Genomic DNA, 15,899 nt, shown 5'->3' with positions numbered 1-15,899 from the left:
TGCAATTTAGTCCTTTACTCTATTTCACACACATAGAACTCCTATTCGGTCCGCCCACATTTATACATATAATCATTGTCTTTTTTCACAAAGAAGTGTATCTATTTCTAATCAAAACTTCAGTTTTGCAACTGAAGTCCGTTAGTAAAACCTCTCCCCATTTGCCAAATGAGAAACGTTCCGCTTCCCTGTAATGTGTTTCGTTTGAACCAATGACAATTAATTTAGTTAATCCCTGTAATATAATAGCTTCCTTAATCCAGTCAATCTGAAGTACATATTATTAACTACAGCCACCCCTTTTAAATGTTATGTGTATCTATTCCCCATACAATATATTTTACACTTATTGGTATGTAATTTATTATACCCCATTTCTAATTGTTTTGCAAACATATATTCAATTGAGTAATGCTATTTGAATCAGCCTTGGTCTTAGTGACATTCCAAGACAAATGAACCGTATTAGTTTCTTTCTTTCATTCATATAGTAATTGTAACTGAGGGGTACAATTCCCTGACTGTATTACTAGATATGATACTTACTACCACTACCTTTGTACTTAATATTCGGCCACCCAGTACACGGCATAAATATATTATGATGAACACTGTCACGTAGATGAAACGGATCCAACACAAATGTACGAATTAGAAATAGGTCTTTATTTCTACACAGCGATGGTGTGTAGAGCAAGCACTTAATCAAATCAATCACATTTATGAATGGAATTAGTATGCACTTTTATGGCAAGAGTATTCGTCGGTATATCAATAGAGAATGTCCAATCTCTGAAGGCGCAGGTGGTACATATACGACCTGGAATAGTTTAAGGAATAACAGCAATGATACTTTAATGATTATATACTGGATACACTAGAAGGGGTTAATCCGGTCGCTTGTAAGCCGACAGGAGTAGGAAGGGGGGGGGGGTAGAATCCGGCTGCCTCATCCGGCCAAGGGTATCCCAGGTGAACCCACTGTAGTGCCGTTCAATGCGCCGGCGATCCTTGGACCACAGATGAAAGCAGGTGGACTCTTTGTGGGCCGGCGTCATCCGGTCCACGGAGGAGAGACGTGAAGCGACCTCGTCTTGCAGAGCGTCTCCTCACCTTGCGTCCTCTCCAGGGGGGGGGGTTCCAACACACGGCAGTGTCGGGGGTCTTTATCCATGGAATAATCAATGTATACAAAGCATAATCCGTGCCTGGGAAGGCGGGCTGTCGTCGGTAGAATAATCCGGTATACAGGTCCACTCGCTCGTCGGCTCTGGGGCTCCTCGGGTGCAGCTTCACGTGGGGTCAACCACCCTGGGTAAGCAGCCAGTTCTCTGCCCGAAACGATGGGGTACTGACTACGGTAGTATTCTCACCGCACGAAGCACTATATATTAACAGACTATTATTAGCTTAATAGACTACGTCCAACTCGACGATATAGTGCCAAATATGACTATTCAAATATTAATATACACGATGTCTCAATACCGATGGTAGGCGAACTTGGCCTTACTCCCACACGTGGCGTCGCGGGGAGGCTTTACGTCTGTGACTCTATTGGAGGGTAAGAAACTGGACTGAAAAGGAAGTCCTACTTTAGTAGCGCAGTATATATACGCACTATGAACAAATAGTCCCATTAGTGGTGCGGTAGTCAGATTCCTACGCGGAACTAGGACTTGTTCGTACATGTGGAGCGGTACGTTTGAACTGGGTCTGAGGGGTATGGCAGCCTGGCACCAAGGTCTCGACCAATAGTAGAATGGAGACTATTATGGGATGTTCAGTAGGCTAGAATGGATATTCAATGCATATTGTACAAGGAATATACAAGGGATATCAGGGAATATTAGAGAATATACAAATACAATTAAATATATATATATAAATAAATATATATATTCGGTTTAATCTGGCCCTTCACAACAGCCACCCCCTGAATAGGTCCCAGACCTAATCAGTTAAACAGAGACAGATTAATCGCGTTGTCTATTTACATATAAGGGTTTGCTGTAGGGGTCAGTCAACTTCACAAAGTCATAGGGTTGTAGGGTCATGGTCATCATCGATTGTGTCTGGGAGTCGAGGCAGTTCTATGAGCGTCGCCACGGGACGGGTGTAAGTGCGACCCTGGACAAGCACTTCAGCTGCTCGGACCTTGCCGTCGGCACCGGTGATCACTTTGCTTACGCGGCCGGCCGGCCACATAGCTCTGGGCAGTGATTGATCAATAATCATGACGACTGTTCCTTCTGTCAAATTGTCTCTCTCCTTTACCCACTTCTGGCGGGTCTGTAGAGACGGTAGGTAGTGCAGTAGGAAACTGTTCCAAAACTTGTCGGCTAATACTTGGCTGTACCTCCACATTCGTCGGCCGTTCGCTTCTTCAGGCCGGTACATTGTCTGGGGTAATGCAGGATCTAGCCGCCCCATCAGGAGTGTGTTGGGGGTAACTGGGTCGATATCCGCCACATCACTGGAGACATATCCGAGGGGCTTCGAGTTAAGTACTCCCTCAATCTCCGTGAGGACTGTCATTAGGACTTCTTCCGCCACAGTCTGGGCCCCAAGTACTGCGTACAGGGCTGTCTTCATGGAGCGCACTTCTCGTTCCCAAGTGCCACCGAAGTGGGGTGCGTTTGGGGGGTTGAATTGGAAATCAACCTGTGCTGGAGCGAGGTGGGTCTTAAGTTCTGGGCCCATAGCTTGGAAGCTCTCTCTCAGCTCTCTTTCGCCGCCTTTGAAGTTTGTCCCATGATCGGACAATAGGGTAGACGGTCTTCCTTTCCGTGATGTGAATCTACGGAAGGCCATAAGGAATGAGTCTGTGCTCATGGTCGGGAGAAGCTCGATGTGTATCGCTCTGGTGGTCATGCGTTTGAATACAATACCCCACCGCTTCTCGGTTCCTCTTCCTTTCTTTATGTGCAGCCGGCCAAAGCAGTCCATACCCGTTGAGTGGAATGGCTTGTCACCGATTCGGAGGCGACATGGAGGAAGGTCAGCCATCCTTGGTATGCTGGGCTGCGCGCGCCACTTGCGGCAGTCTAGACATGTTCGCTGGAAGCGTCGTACCGCCTCTCTTCCTTGTAGGATCCAGTAACGACGTCTGATTTCCGCGAAGACTCTTTCTGCTCCTGCGTGATGTACATCCTCATCGTATTTCTTTATAATCAGCTCTGTGACCTTGTGTCGGCTGTTCAATACGATCGGGTATTTAATGTCATCCGGTAGATTGGGGGCTCTGCGTAGGCGACCACCCACTCTGATGAGGGTATGAGCGTCGCTCTCGGGGGCCAGATGAATTAATCTGCTGTCGGATGGGACGGGCTTTCCTCCCTGTAGACAGGCCAATTCATCGGGGAACGAGTCTCTCTGGGCTCGCTGCAGTAGAAGCAATTCTGCTTCCTCGTAGTTAGCTGCTGACATATCAGCGGGGGACTTGCACTCCGGGTGGTACCGCAGGAATGTTCTTTGTTGTGCACTCTCTATGGACGTGCAATCGTCTATGTTAGGGTCGGTGGAGGCTACGGTGCTCAATCCACAGAACACAGACTTCTTATTTTCCACCTCCTCTGGACTTGCTTCCCTCGGGATAGGCATGGGCCACTGTCCTTCCGGGAGTCTTAGGAATGCGGGGCCGTCACTGTAGACATTGCGACGGGTGAGGTCATCCAGGGGCATCCCCCGGGTGATGACGTCAGCTGGGTTCTGTTTTGTATCAACGTAGCGCCACTCTGTTTCTCCGGTTAACTCTTCGGTTAAGTCTTGAATCTCGGTGACTCTGACTCCCACGAAGACTTTGTACTTGCATGAGTCCGATTTGATCCAGGCGAGTACTGTCGTGGAATCTGACCACAGGATTGTTCTAGACACCGGTATGGTGAGCTCACGTTGGATGAGCGTGGCTAGGTGCGCTCCGGCTAGGGCTGCGCAGAGCTCTAGGCGTGGGATAGATTGTTGCTTGCGTGGGGCTATTCTCGAGCGGGCGAGGACAAATGCTGTGTAGATCTCTCCCCCCTTCTCTTGGGCCCGCAAGTAGGCTACTGATCCGTATGCGACCTCTGAGGCGTCACTGAATACGTGTAAGTCCATTTTACATGTCTCTGGCCTCACCGTGGGTGGGAAGTAGCTTCGGCGCATATTAACGCCGGGGAGTGAGTGGAGCTCCATCTCCCACTCTCTCCAGGTGGATGCAAGGTGTGCGGGAATGGGGTCGTCCCAGCCCTGGTCCTTGTCCCACAATGCTCGTACAATCATTTTTGCCCTGGTGGTGTACGGTAGAATACATCCTAGCGGGTCATATTGTCGGGCGAGTGTTGTGTACACACTCCGTCTGGTGGTCGGCGCCGCCGCCGGCCTTCCCTGCTCCGTAGTCAGGGGCTTGTGTCTGTAGTGAAGCGAATCTGTTTTGAATCGCCACACCAATCCCAGGGTCATCTCCTGGGCTTCTCCCGGGATTGTAGCCATCCAGGTCTCGCTGCTGGCTGCCTTGTCCTCGGAGGAGAGGCTGCGCAGTACTTGCGGATCGCTGCTGGCCCACTGCCTGAGATCAAAGCCGCCTTTGATCAATGAGGCGCGGCGTTTAATCAGGAGAGCCTCGGCTTCTTCTTGGGTTGAAAGGCTTTGTAGACAGTTGTCTACGTAGAAGCTGTTCTTTACGCTGTGTCGGACCTCTTCGTCCGCTGCTGGGTCCTCTGCTACATGTTTCTGTAGTGCAAATGTAGCACAGCAGGGGCTTCACGTCGTTCCGAAGGGGAGGACTTCCCATTGGTAGATGGCTGGGTGCTCATCTCCTGGCTTCTCTCTCCATAGGAACCGTAACAGGGGCTTGTCCGCCTCTACTAATCTCACCTGCAGGAACATTCCTTTAATGTCCCCGCTGATGGCCACCTTTTCCTGGCGGAAGCGGAGTAGAACGCCGAGTAGGGAGGGGCCGAGTGTGGGACCGGGCAGTAACTCTTTATTCAGATTTTGGGATCCGATCTGGTAGCTGCAGTTAAATACTATGCGGTCTTTACCGTTGTGATGGACCTTGTGGTGAGGCACGTACCACGATTCAGTGGTCTGGTCAGCCTCTTTAATGTCCATCTTTGTGACGTGTCCCGCTGTGATGAGCTTCTCAATCTCAGCGCGGTATACACTCTCTTGGGCGGGGTTCTTGGCTAAGCGCCGCTCCGTGTTCAGCAGGTACCGTTCTGTGGCGTCTGTCTTGGCGTGGAAAGTAGGCATTCCTTCTCGCCGCAGGAGTGGCGTGGCGTATCTCAACACGCCGTTGACCGGGACTCTCTTGGTCCCTGTCTCGAGGAGGTGAATGGCGTAAATGTCATTTTTAGAGCGAATGTCTTTCTTTCCGTTCTTAAAGGGCATTTGTTCCAAGGTCCATAGCCGCTCTACGTGTTGCAGGAGTGCGGTTTCTCCCTCTGTGACTCGGGAGTGGAGACATCTAGTGGCTGTACTTCGGTTGAGAGATTTGGCGAGCGGGCCTTGGAGAGTCCATCCTAAACGGGTCTCGACTGCTGCAGGACAGCCTCGGGGTCCGGTATGAACCCGGTCTATCGGGACAATGAGGTCTGCATGGTCGGAGCCTATCAACAGGGTCGGCATAGCATTGTCTATGAGCGGGATCGGTAACTTGCGCAGATGTGCATATTTCTCCATCAGCTTGGCGACGGGGTATGTGTACCGCGACAGTCCTATTTCTTGGCTGGTGAAAGCGTCTGTAATCTGGTACCGTCGCTCAGGCTGGCCGCTTGCTGCGATAGAGAATGAGACATTCTCGCCCTTTATCGTCTTCAAATCTCGTCTTATTGTCCGAATTGTCATTTGGGTTTCGCTTCCCCGCAGCCCTAGCTGGGCCGCAGCGGAGGCGAGCAGCAGGGTCTTCTCTGACCCGTCATCAAGGACGGCGTAAGTGTCCAGGACTTATTTCTATGGTATTATTATTCTGGTAGCTTAGTGTCACACGCACTACTTTTAGGAGTACTCGGGCTCCACTGCTGCTGGCGGGATCGATGTACATGACGCTCGCTTTGCGGCTGGATGGTGCGGGTGAAGGGCGCCGTCTGTTACTGTCGTGAAGTATGTCCAGATGGGCTCCATCGCACTTGGTGCACCTTTTCTTTAAGCGGCATTCGGCTGCCATGTGTGAGCGCGCACAGCGAAAACAGCGCTTGTTGGACTTTATCCATTGACTTGCTTCCTCCGCGTTCAGCTTGGGGAAGGAGTGACATTGCGCTAGCCAGTGTTCTTTCTCACAGTAGGGGCACACTATCTTCCACTTCTCCGTTCTGGAGGGGGTACTGTGGCTCCTGCTGCTCGGTACTGACTCCGATTGGTGCATCACGGTCACCGATCTTCTTCCATCATTTAGTCGTCTGGTTCCTTCTCTGGAGCCAGGGGTGCTCCGTCCGAATGTATCTAGCCGTAGGCTGCTGACTTCTCTCGCCAGAAAGTCTGCTAGATCGAGGAGGTTCGGTTCGGGGCCATTCGGGTCTCTGTGGTCCCTCTGCCGCCTAAAGCGCTCCTGACGAGCGGGCGGCAGCTTCTCCAGAATCCTTTCCACATTTGAGTTGGCGTAAAGTTCATGCCTCCCCTTCTCTCTTTACGCTCCCAACATCCCTACCAGGGACTGCACTCTGATGGACAGGTCGTCCAGTGCTCGATTGTCTATTGCTGGGGGTAAGCGGTCGATGTGTCGGATCTCCTGGATCACGTAATCCCATATGCGCCCATACCTCTGGTCCAATGCTACCAGCGCTGCTGTGTATGGGGTGGTGGAAGTCGCGTAGGCGAGCGCTATATTATGTGCGCGGGGCACCTTTAAGTGCTTCAGTAGGATGGCGTATTTGTGGCGTTCATCCAATACATCCACCAACATGGTCTCCAGACACATGCAGAGTTCTGTATACTGGGCCCGGTTCTCTTGGGTGAAGTCGGGTACCATAGGCGTGCCAATGTATGACGCTGACTGTGGATACATCGGCGAGCGTTGGGGGAGAGGCCTCCTGGGCGAGTCTCCTCCCGCTCCTTGGTATGGGCTGGTACCGGCAGTGTACCATGGCCCGCTTGTCCAGGTGCTGTTCCTCGGTGCGGGTCGTGCGTCGTGCTCACCCGTGTATAGAGTCGGGGGTCTGTAGCGCAGCTCCGCGGGAGTATAGCCTGGGCTGTACCGGACCTCCTGGTCCGGTAGAGTACTGTGCTGTCTTCGGGCGTGGTTCTCCTCCTCTTCCTCTTCGTCTTCAGTTAGGTCATCCAGTGCTTGTAGTCTCTGGTTTAGCCTCTCCACAGGATATGCTGCTCCTTCCCGGTTGCTAGGTCTCGCTTGGACCGGTGGGGGGAGGTGGTCTGTGGGGGGTATAGACCTCGTCTGTTGGTCAAGTTCAGGGTTGTTTACTCGGCTAGGGGATGCCGCCCTGGAGGTGTGTCTAGACGAGTTCCTGGAGCCTCTGGCGGAGGGAGAGGGTGTTGTCCGTCTGATCAGCTGTTCTATTAGTTGCGACTGCTGTCTGTCGCGCGCTGCGTCCCGTTGAGCACCGGCTCGTTCTCGGGCCACATTCTCTTCCATCTGAATGCGTCTTATTTCTAGACGTATCTGCTCGTGTTCGCTTCGCTGCTGGATCTGCAGTCGGTCGCGTTCAGCAGCGGCGTTCAGGCTGATGAGGAAGGCCTGCTGTAGGGTCCTCTCTGCCTCGCTGGGAGAAGGCGGTTGTATAGGGGAGCCTTCCCTCGGGGTACTCCTTGCGGAGCCTTGGAGCTCTATCTCCACGGTGCTCTCCCCGTCTTCTTCCGTGCCGAGTTCTCTCTCGGTAGCGTTGTATTCCTCCCGGGACTCATCGGGGACTACTTCTTCAGTACTGGCGGGGTGTGAAGTCATGTCTGGTTCCCACTGGTCCCCACCGTGAACTTGGTCAGTTACATTAGAGCCCGTAGGGGCCTCTATGGTCGGGGTAGTCTGGGCGTTGGGGTTAGACATACTTTTACTTTCTAGTTTTACCGCGTTTACTGTTAGTAGAAGACTAGGTTGTTGACTGACAGCGTAGGCCTCTAAGTACTGAGGGAGCCGTCGTTCGCGCTGCGGGCGTTGGTTAGGAGGATCGTTTCGTGGAGTGTTCATCATAGGCCATTTCAATATTAATAACACTATATTAATATTACACTAATTACCATCCGGCTCGAAGGACCAATTGTAACTGAGGGGTACAATTCCCTGACTGTATTACTAGATATGATACTTACTACCACTACCTTTGTACTTAATATTCGGCCACCCAGTACACGGCATAAATATATTATGATGAACACTGTCACGTAGATGAAACGGATCCAACACAAATGTACGAATTAGAAATAGGTCTTTATTTCTACACAGCGATGGTGTGTAGAGCAAGCACTTAATCAAATCAATCACATTTATGAATGGAATTAGTATGCACTTTTATGGCAAGAGTATTCGTCGGTATATCAATAGAGAATGTCCAATCTCTGAAGGCGCAGGTGGTACATATACGACCTGGAATAGTTTAAGGAATAACAGCAATGATACTTTAATGATTATATACTGGATACACTAGAAGGGGTTAATCCGGTCGCTTGTAAGCCGACAGGAGTAGGAAGGGGGGGGGGGTAGAATCCGGCTGCCTCATCCGGCCAAGGGTATCCCAGGTGAACCCACTGTAGTGCCGTTCAATGCGCCGGCGATCCTTGGACCACAGATGAAAGCAGGTGGACTCTTTGTGGGCCGGCGTCATCCGGTCCACGGAGGAGAGACGTGAAGCGACCTCGTCTTGCAGAGCGTCTCCTCACCTTGCGTCCTCTCCACGGCAGTGTCGGGGGTCTTTATCCATGGAATAATCAATGTATACAAAGCATAATCCGTGCCTGGGAAGGCGGGCTGTCGTCGGTAGAATAATCCGGTATACAGGTCCACTTGCTCGTCGGCTCTGGGGCTCCTCGGGTGCAGCTTCACGTGGGGTCAACCACCCTGGGTAAGCAGCCAGTTCTCTGCCCGAAACGATGGGGTACTGACTACGGTAGTATTCTCACCGCACGAAGCACTATATATTAACAGACTATTATTAGCTTAATAGACTACGTCCAACTCGACGATATAGTGCCAAATATGACTATTCAAATATTAATATACACGATGTCTCAATACCGATGGTAGGCGAACTTGGCCTTACTCCCACACGTGGCGTCGCGGGGAGGCTTTACGTCTGTGACTCTATTGGAGGGTAAGAAACTGGACTGAAAAGGAAGTCCTACTTTAGTAGCGCAGTATATATACGCACTATGAACAAATAGTCCCATTAGTGGTGCGGTAGTCAGATTCCTACGCGGAACTAGGACTTGTTCGTACATGTGGAGCGGTACGTTTGAACTGGGTCTGAGGGGTATGGCAGCCTGGCACCAAGGTCTCGACCAATAGTAGAATGGAGACTATTATGGGATGTTCAGTAGGCTAGAATGGATATTCAATGCATATTGTACAAGGAATATACAAGGGATATCAGGGAATATTAGAGAATATACAAATACAATTAAATATATATATATAAATAAATATATATATTCGGTTTAATCTGGCCCTTCACAACAGTAATGATATGCCATCAAAAACACATGCTGGACCTACAAAAGGCCTTTGACACGGTCAATCACTCCATTCTGATTGACAAGCTAAAAGCAATTGGTTTTGATAGTCTATCAGTGAGCTGGATGCAATCCTACCTTGAGGGGAGGGAACAGATGGTGGAGGTAAACGGTACCCTATCCCCCCCCTCACAGTGAGCTGTGGTGTTCCACAAGGAAGCATACTAGGACCGCTACTGTTCCTAATTTATGCAAATGACATGTCGTCAGCTTGTGACTGCAACTTGTTCCAGTTTGCGGACGACTCAGCCCTGCTGGTCTCTGACAAGAACAAGTTACAGGTTGAAAAAACCCTCAGCTCGGAACTAGGCAGAATCTGCATATGGCTCGCTGATAACAAACTATCATTACACATGGGCAAAACAGAGTCCATTCTCTTCGGTTCAAATAACAAACTCAGCAAGACCGACGGCTTCTCAGTTACAGTGGGTGACAATATTGTCACAAGGAAAGATGAAATTACCTACCTGGGTTCCATCCTAGAGGCTAATCTCTCCTGTGACAAAATGGCATCCAATGTAATAAAAAAAGTCAACCAACGAACTCGATTCTTGTACCGGATCTCCTCTCTGGTAAACAAGAATACCCTGAAGACTCTGGCAGGAGCACTCATTCAGGGGTACTACGACTATGCTTGCACCTCATGGTACCAAAGCACCTCAAAGGCGCTAAAAACAAAATTACAAACATCTCAAAACAAACTGGTCAGACTACTGCTTGACCTTACTCCTAGAACCCACCTCACCCCTGCCCACTTTGACAACCTAGGATGGCTTAGAGTAGATGACAGAGTACAGCAACTTGCAATGGGCCTGGTCTACAAGATACACTACACGACCAAGGTACCCATGTACATGGCAAAATACTTCCCAAAGGTCAGTGAATACCACGATCACAACACCAGAGGGAGCTCCACAAATCATGTTAAACCCAGATTCGGCTCAAATAAGGGACTAAACACGTTTCGCAATTATGCCACATCAATGTGGAACGCCCTACCCAAAGCTGTAAAGGAATGTGGATCACTACCCACTTTCAAAACCTCTCTCAAGAGACACCTACGGGAGACTGCAATTCAACACTGGCCCCTGTAAATATCCTAACCCAACCCCCTCCAATGTACAGTCATTTACCTAGTATGGTTTTGTCAATAGTCCAATGTACAATTTTGTTTGTTTGTACAGAGTCTCCCCCCCCTCAATGTACAGTTTTGCTTGCTTATACAGTGTGCCCCCCCCCCCCCAACCACCTCCAATGTAAATTACCCAGTATGGTTGTCAATATCCCAGTGTACCCAACCCCCCCCACCCAACCTCCTCCAATGTACAGTTTCTACGTCAAATGTATATACTCCCTTTTCTTGACTCCTTCTGTATCACAAACAGTACTGTATTTGCAAATCTGGTATGTCATAAATGTATAGATGTAGCAGTACTGACTATCTGTATGTCATGTATGTCATATATGTCCTGATGAATTGAAAATGGGGGACCCTGGTGGAAACAAGACGAAAGTCTTTCTCTGGTCTGCATCCCCTTAACAATTGTGTGTATTGAGCTGTACTGTATTGTACCCATTCTGCAATCTGTTAATAAAGTTTTCAATCAATCAATCAATACTCTTCTCAACTACACATCTCTCGCCCACCCCGGAAGTGAACTGGAAGTTTAGCGTTTTATCAATGAAAATAACTAGTATATTGTAAGCGAAAACCGTGCGTTTTAAATGTAAACAATCATTCTTCACATTCTTCGACAGACAAACATATTTCCTCATTCATTTCAACATTCACTATACATGCATCCAACATTATGCAAACATATTTGTCTTCCCTGCTAAGCAAACCAGTACAGCACGTCAAGGCTACTAGTCACTTTTGTCAATGAAAGAATCCTGTTCTCTCGTGGGAACTGTTCTGCTGACGTCATCCACTCATTCGGTGCATGTGCTGATTCACCATTCGATCGTTTGGACCAATGAGAATTCACGTTACTACCAGTCGCGCAGCACATAGCCAATGATAAGTGTCGTAATTCAAACACATTCTCCGTTGTCCGCGATACCGGAAGTAGTTTTTAGAAGTATTATGACTTAGTTTTAAAGACGTTTCCTAACGTGAATCTACACGATAACATCGTTATTCTGACGTGGATCAATATAAACTATATTATATGTATTTATGCTGTTTTTAAAATGCGTTTCATTTTATTTCTACAGCATTTTTAAAACACTTCCATACCTAACATCATAACAAGCCGGCCAAGCTCGCTATTATTACATTCATACACACAAACAAACAACCCCCCGCGCGAGGCGTCGATTACATATGGCGCTTACACTTATAACCCACAAGATCCTGTGTTCGCCGACTTCCTAATGCATACTGACCGTCCTTCCCAGTAATAGACCGTAACGTATTCTAGCCAATTACTTAAACATTTTCTTCACAAACATAGCCACAACACTGGTAAACAAACTTTTTCTTCTTCTTCTTTTTGGTGTTTTACGGCGGACGGCCACCATAAATGGGGCATTTACCGCCACCTACCGACCCGGAAATCGGGCCAGTCTTCCATTCTCCCCTCTTCTTTTTCTTATTCAACGGTTCAATGTCAGATCACGACCAAATCCATTCAACCCCCTAACACACCAAACAAAACAAAACCCATCCCTAACATCACCACCCTATCCAACCTAATCTATGAGTCACTCATTGCCTCCAGCGACTGACTCTGGCCTTCCTGAACACTCACCACCCCCTTCCCTAACTCTCTTACTTGATCCCTCACAACAACCTTCTTCCCTACCTTCCCTAACTCCTGTGTTACTTGCCCTATTGTCAACCCCTTCATACCCATGTCTAATACTGCCGCCTCAACTACTAACCTTAACCTCTCTGTCCTACTGCTAACCATCACTATAGTATTCACCACTCTCGTCACAAATGCCACTATCTCCAACTTCACCCCCCACACCCTCTCTTTCTCCTCTTGCACTTCCTCTACCGACAAATGCCCTTTCCTAAACCCCTTATCCACACCTTGCTTCCCCTGATCCTCCTGCACTACCCTTACTGCCAAATGCCCTTCTCCTTCCTCACCTTGCTTTCCCTGACCTAACTTCCTAACTGCCTCCGCATACGAAATCCTATCATCCCTTCTCACTCTCTGAACCTCAACCTCCCTCCTCATCACCTCACAACCCCTAAACGCTACACTATGTTCCCCACCACAACTACAACACTTCAGCTTCACTCCCTCCCCACACTTCCCATATTCATGCTCCCCGCCACACCTAGCACACCTCTGTCCCTTCTTACAAGAAACAGCTACATGGCCAAATTCCTGACACCTAAAACACCTAAGAGGACTCTGAACAAATTCCCTAACCCTAAACATCCTATACCCTACAAACACTACACTAGGAACAACCTTACCCTCAAACTTAATCACTACCGTCTCCGTCTCTACCCTATCTGCTCCCCTCTTCATCCTTTCTGCACCCTTAACCATGCCATTACGCCCGTCCTTCCCTAACCCTTCCACCAGCTGCTCCACGCTAACCTCGACCGGTACCCCAGCTATCACCCCCTTACATCCCCCCTCCCTCTTCTCCCCTACTCTCACTACCTCCCTTATACCCACGCCACCAATGCTCCTCATCTTCCTAGCCATCTCCACCTGCCCTACACTTACACACCCTACAGCCAGATTCCCATCTCTCAAAACTCTAGCATACTTTACCTCTCCTAACTGCTTACCTACGAGTTTTGGCAGCTCGAACAACCCTAACTTGCTCACTCCCCCCACCCCCTCAAACCTAACCACTACATGAATCACTCCCGCAACAACCTCGGCTCTACCCTCACCATCTGATCCACTCGAGCTATCCCCCCTACCCTTCTTCCTTTTCACCCCCTTCCCCCCACTATCCCTGCCCCTCTTCTCCACCTTACTCCACCCTTCTCCCCCGCTCTCACCCCCCGAACCACACTCCATACTGTCATCTCCCATCGCCAAACTCACTCCCTCAGGGAGCAGCAAGGCGGACATACCCATCAGCTCACACCCTTCATATCCGTCAATCTTGACCCCGCAGTCTTCACCCTCGATCCAGGAAACAAACCCCAGATACACCTTGCCATCCCCGGAGTACACAGCACGACAGCGAGAGCCCACCCTCCAAGCTAGAGCCTCCTCCATGTCTCCATATCCCATCAAACAGTTCTCCCGACAAGTAAACTTAAGTCTCTCCCGCTTTCGACACCACCGCCCCGGCACACCAGGACCAGACTCCAAACATTCAACCTGCAAAACGCTACCCCCCTGACGGAGCGACTCTACCTCCCCTTCCGACATCCTCACGCCATCGACACGGAACAGTCCTTCCACCATCTCCTCCGAAAACCTCAACCTCCTCTGCTCCGACCACGTCCAGCCGCAATCCAACCCAACCGCTCCTCCTTCCCCCATCCAGGCGCCTGCCGCTAGCCAGCAGCCGCTTCGCCACATGGTTTCCTCCGTCCACTCCGCCGACTACCTCTTATTGTTCAGTTCCCTGGTAAACAAACTACCCTCCCACTCAGGGCTTTATGGGGTAGAACACATAGTAGCTTACTACAAAAACCTAGGGGTCCGCAAGGACGACTTCAAGCTGGAAATGGTAACAACAGATGAGGTACTCAATAAACTGAGCGCCCTCCAACCTAACAAGGCCACTGGCCATGACAACATCCCCTCCAAATTCCTCAGAGACTCAGCAGCCGCCATCACACCAATCATCACACACATAATAAACCTCTCCATAAAACAGGGACACGTCCCCAAGGACTTCAAAATTGCGAGGGTGACCCCTCTGCACAAAAAGGGCAGCAAATTAGACCCAGGCAACTACCGCCCTGTTTCTATTCTCACCTCCATCTCGAAAGTCATGGAAAAAATAGTCTACGAACAGGTCGAAAAGTACCTAGCGGAAAAAAATCTAATCTACGAATTCCAATCTGGCTTCAGAACATCCCACTCCACTGACACATGCCTTCTCTATTTGAATGACCACATAAAACAAGAGGTGGACGCAGGCAAATACTGCGGCATGGTCATGCTGGACCTACAAAAGGCCTTTGACACGGTCAATCACTCCATTCTGATTGACAAGCTAAAAGCAATTGGTTTTGATAGTCTATCAGTGAGCTGGATGCAATCCTACCTTGAGGGGAGGAAACAGATGGTGGAGGTAAACGGTACCCTATCCCCCCCCCTCACAGTGAGCTGTGGTGTTCCACAAGGAAGCATACTAGGACCGCTACTGTTCCTAATTTATGCAAATGACATGTCGTCAGCTTGTGACTGCAACTTGTTCCTGTTTGCGGACGACTCAGCCCTGCTGGTCTCTGACAAGAACAAGTTACAGGTTGAAAAAACCCTCAGCTCGGAACTAGGCAGAATCTGCATATGGCTCGCTGATAACAAACTATCATTACACATGGGCAAAACAGAGTCCATTCTCTTCGGTTCAAATAACAAACTCAGCAAGACCGACGGCTTCTCAGTTACAGTGGGTGACAATATTGTCACAAGGAAAGATGAAATTACCTACCTGGGTTCCATCCTAGAGGCTAATCTCTCCTGTGACAAAATGGCATCCAATGTAATAAAAAAAGTCAACCAACGAACTCGATTCTTGTACCGGATCTCCTCTCTGGTAAACAAGAACACCCTGAAGACTCTGGCAGGAGCACTCATTCAGGGGTACTACGACTATGCTTGCACCTCATGGTACCAAAGCACCTCAAAGGCGCTAAAAACAAAATTACAAACATCTCAAAACAAACTGGTCAGACTACTGCTTGACCTTACTCCTAGAACCCACCTCACCCCTGCCCACTTTGACAACCTAGGATGGCTTAGAGTAGACGACAGAGTACAACAACTTGCAATGGGCCTGGTCTACAAGATACACTACACGACCAAGGTACCCATGTACATGTCAAAATACTTCCCAAAGGTCAGTGAATACCACGATCACAACACCAGAGGGAGCTCCACAAATCATGTTAAACCCAGATTCGGCTCAAATAAGGGACTAAACACGTTTCGCAATTATGCCACATCAATGTGGAACGCCCTACCCAAAGCTGTAAAGGAATGTGGATCACTACCCACTTTCAAAACCTCTCTCAAGGGACACCTACGGGAGACTGCAATTCAACACTGGCCCCTGTAAATATCCTAACCCAACCCCCTCCA

At 49.3% G+C, this 15,899-nt stretch overlaps 1 protein-coding gene across 1 annotated transcript in view; it reads right to left on the bottom strand.

The window, feature by feature from the left end:
* Window positions 1-12,080, bottom strand: part of gnb1a (guanine nucleotide binding protein (G protein), beta polypeptide 1a) — a 255,500-nt gene extending 243,420 nt beyond the window's left edge. The window contains exon 1 of the mRNA XM_084333888.1: window positions 11,992-12,080. The gene's annotated coding sequence lies outside the window, so the exon portion shown is untranslated. The remainder of the gene's footprint in view (window positions 1-11,991) is intronic.
* Window positions 12,081-15,899: the final 3,819 nt, after the last annotated feature.

The sequence above is a fragment of the Notolepis coatsorum genome (genome assembly GCF_963971535.1).
Source record: "Notolepis coatsorum genome assembly, chromosome: 17".
Classification (NCBI taxonomy): Eukaryota; Metazoa; Chordata; class Actinopteri; order Aulopiformes; family Paralepididae; genus Notolepis; species Notolepis coatsorum.
The sequence above is the reverse complement of the archived record's forward strand: the minus strand, read 5'-3'. Positions and strand labels throughout refer to the sequence as shown.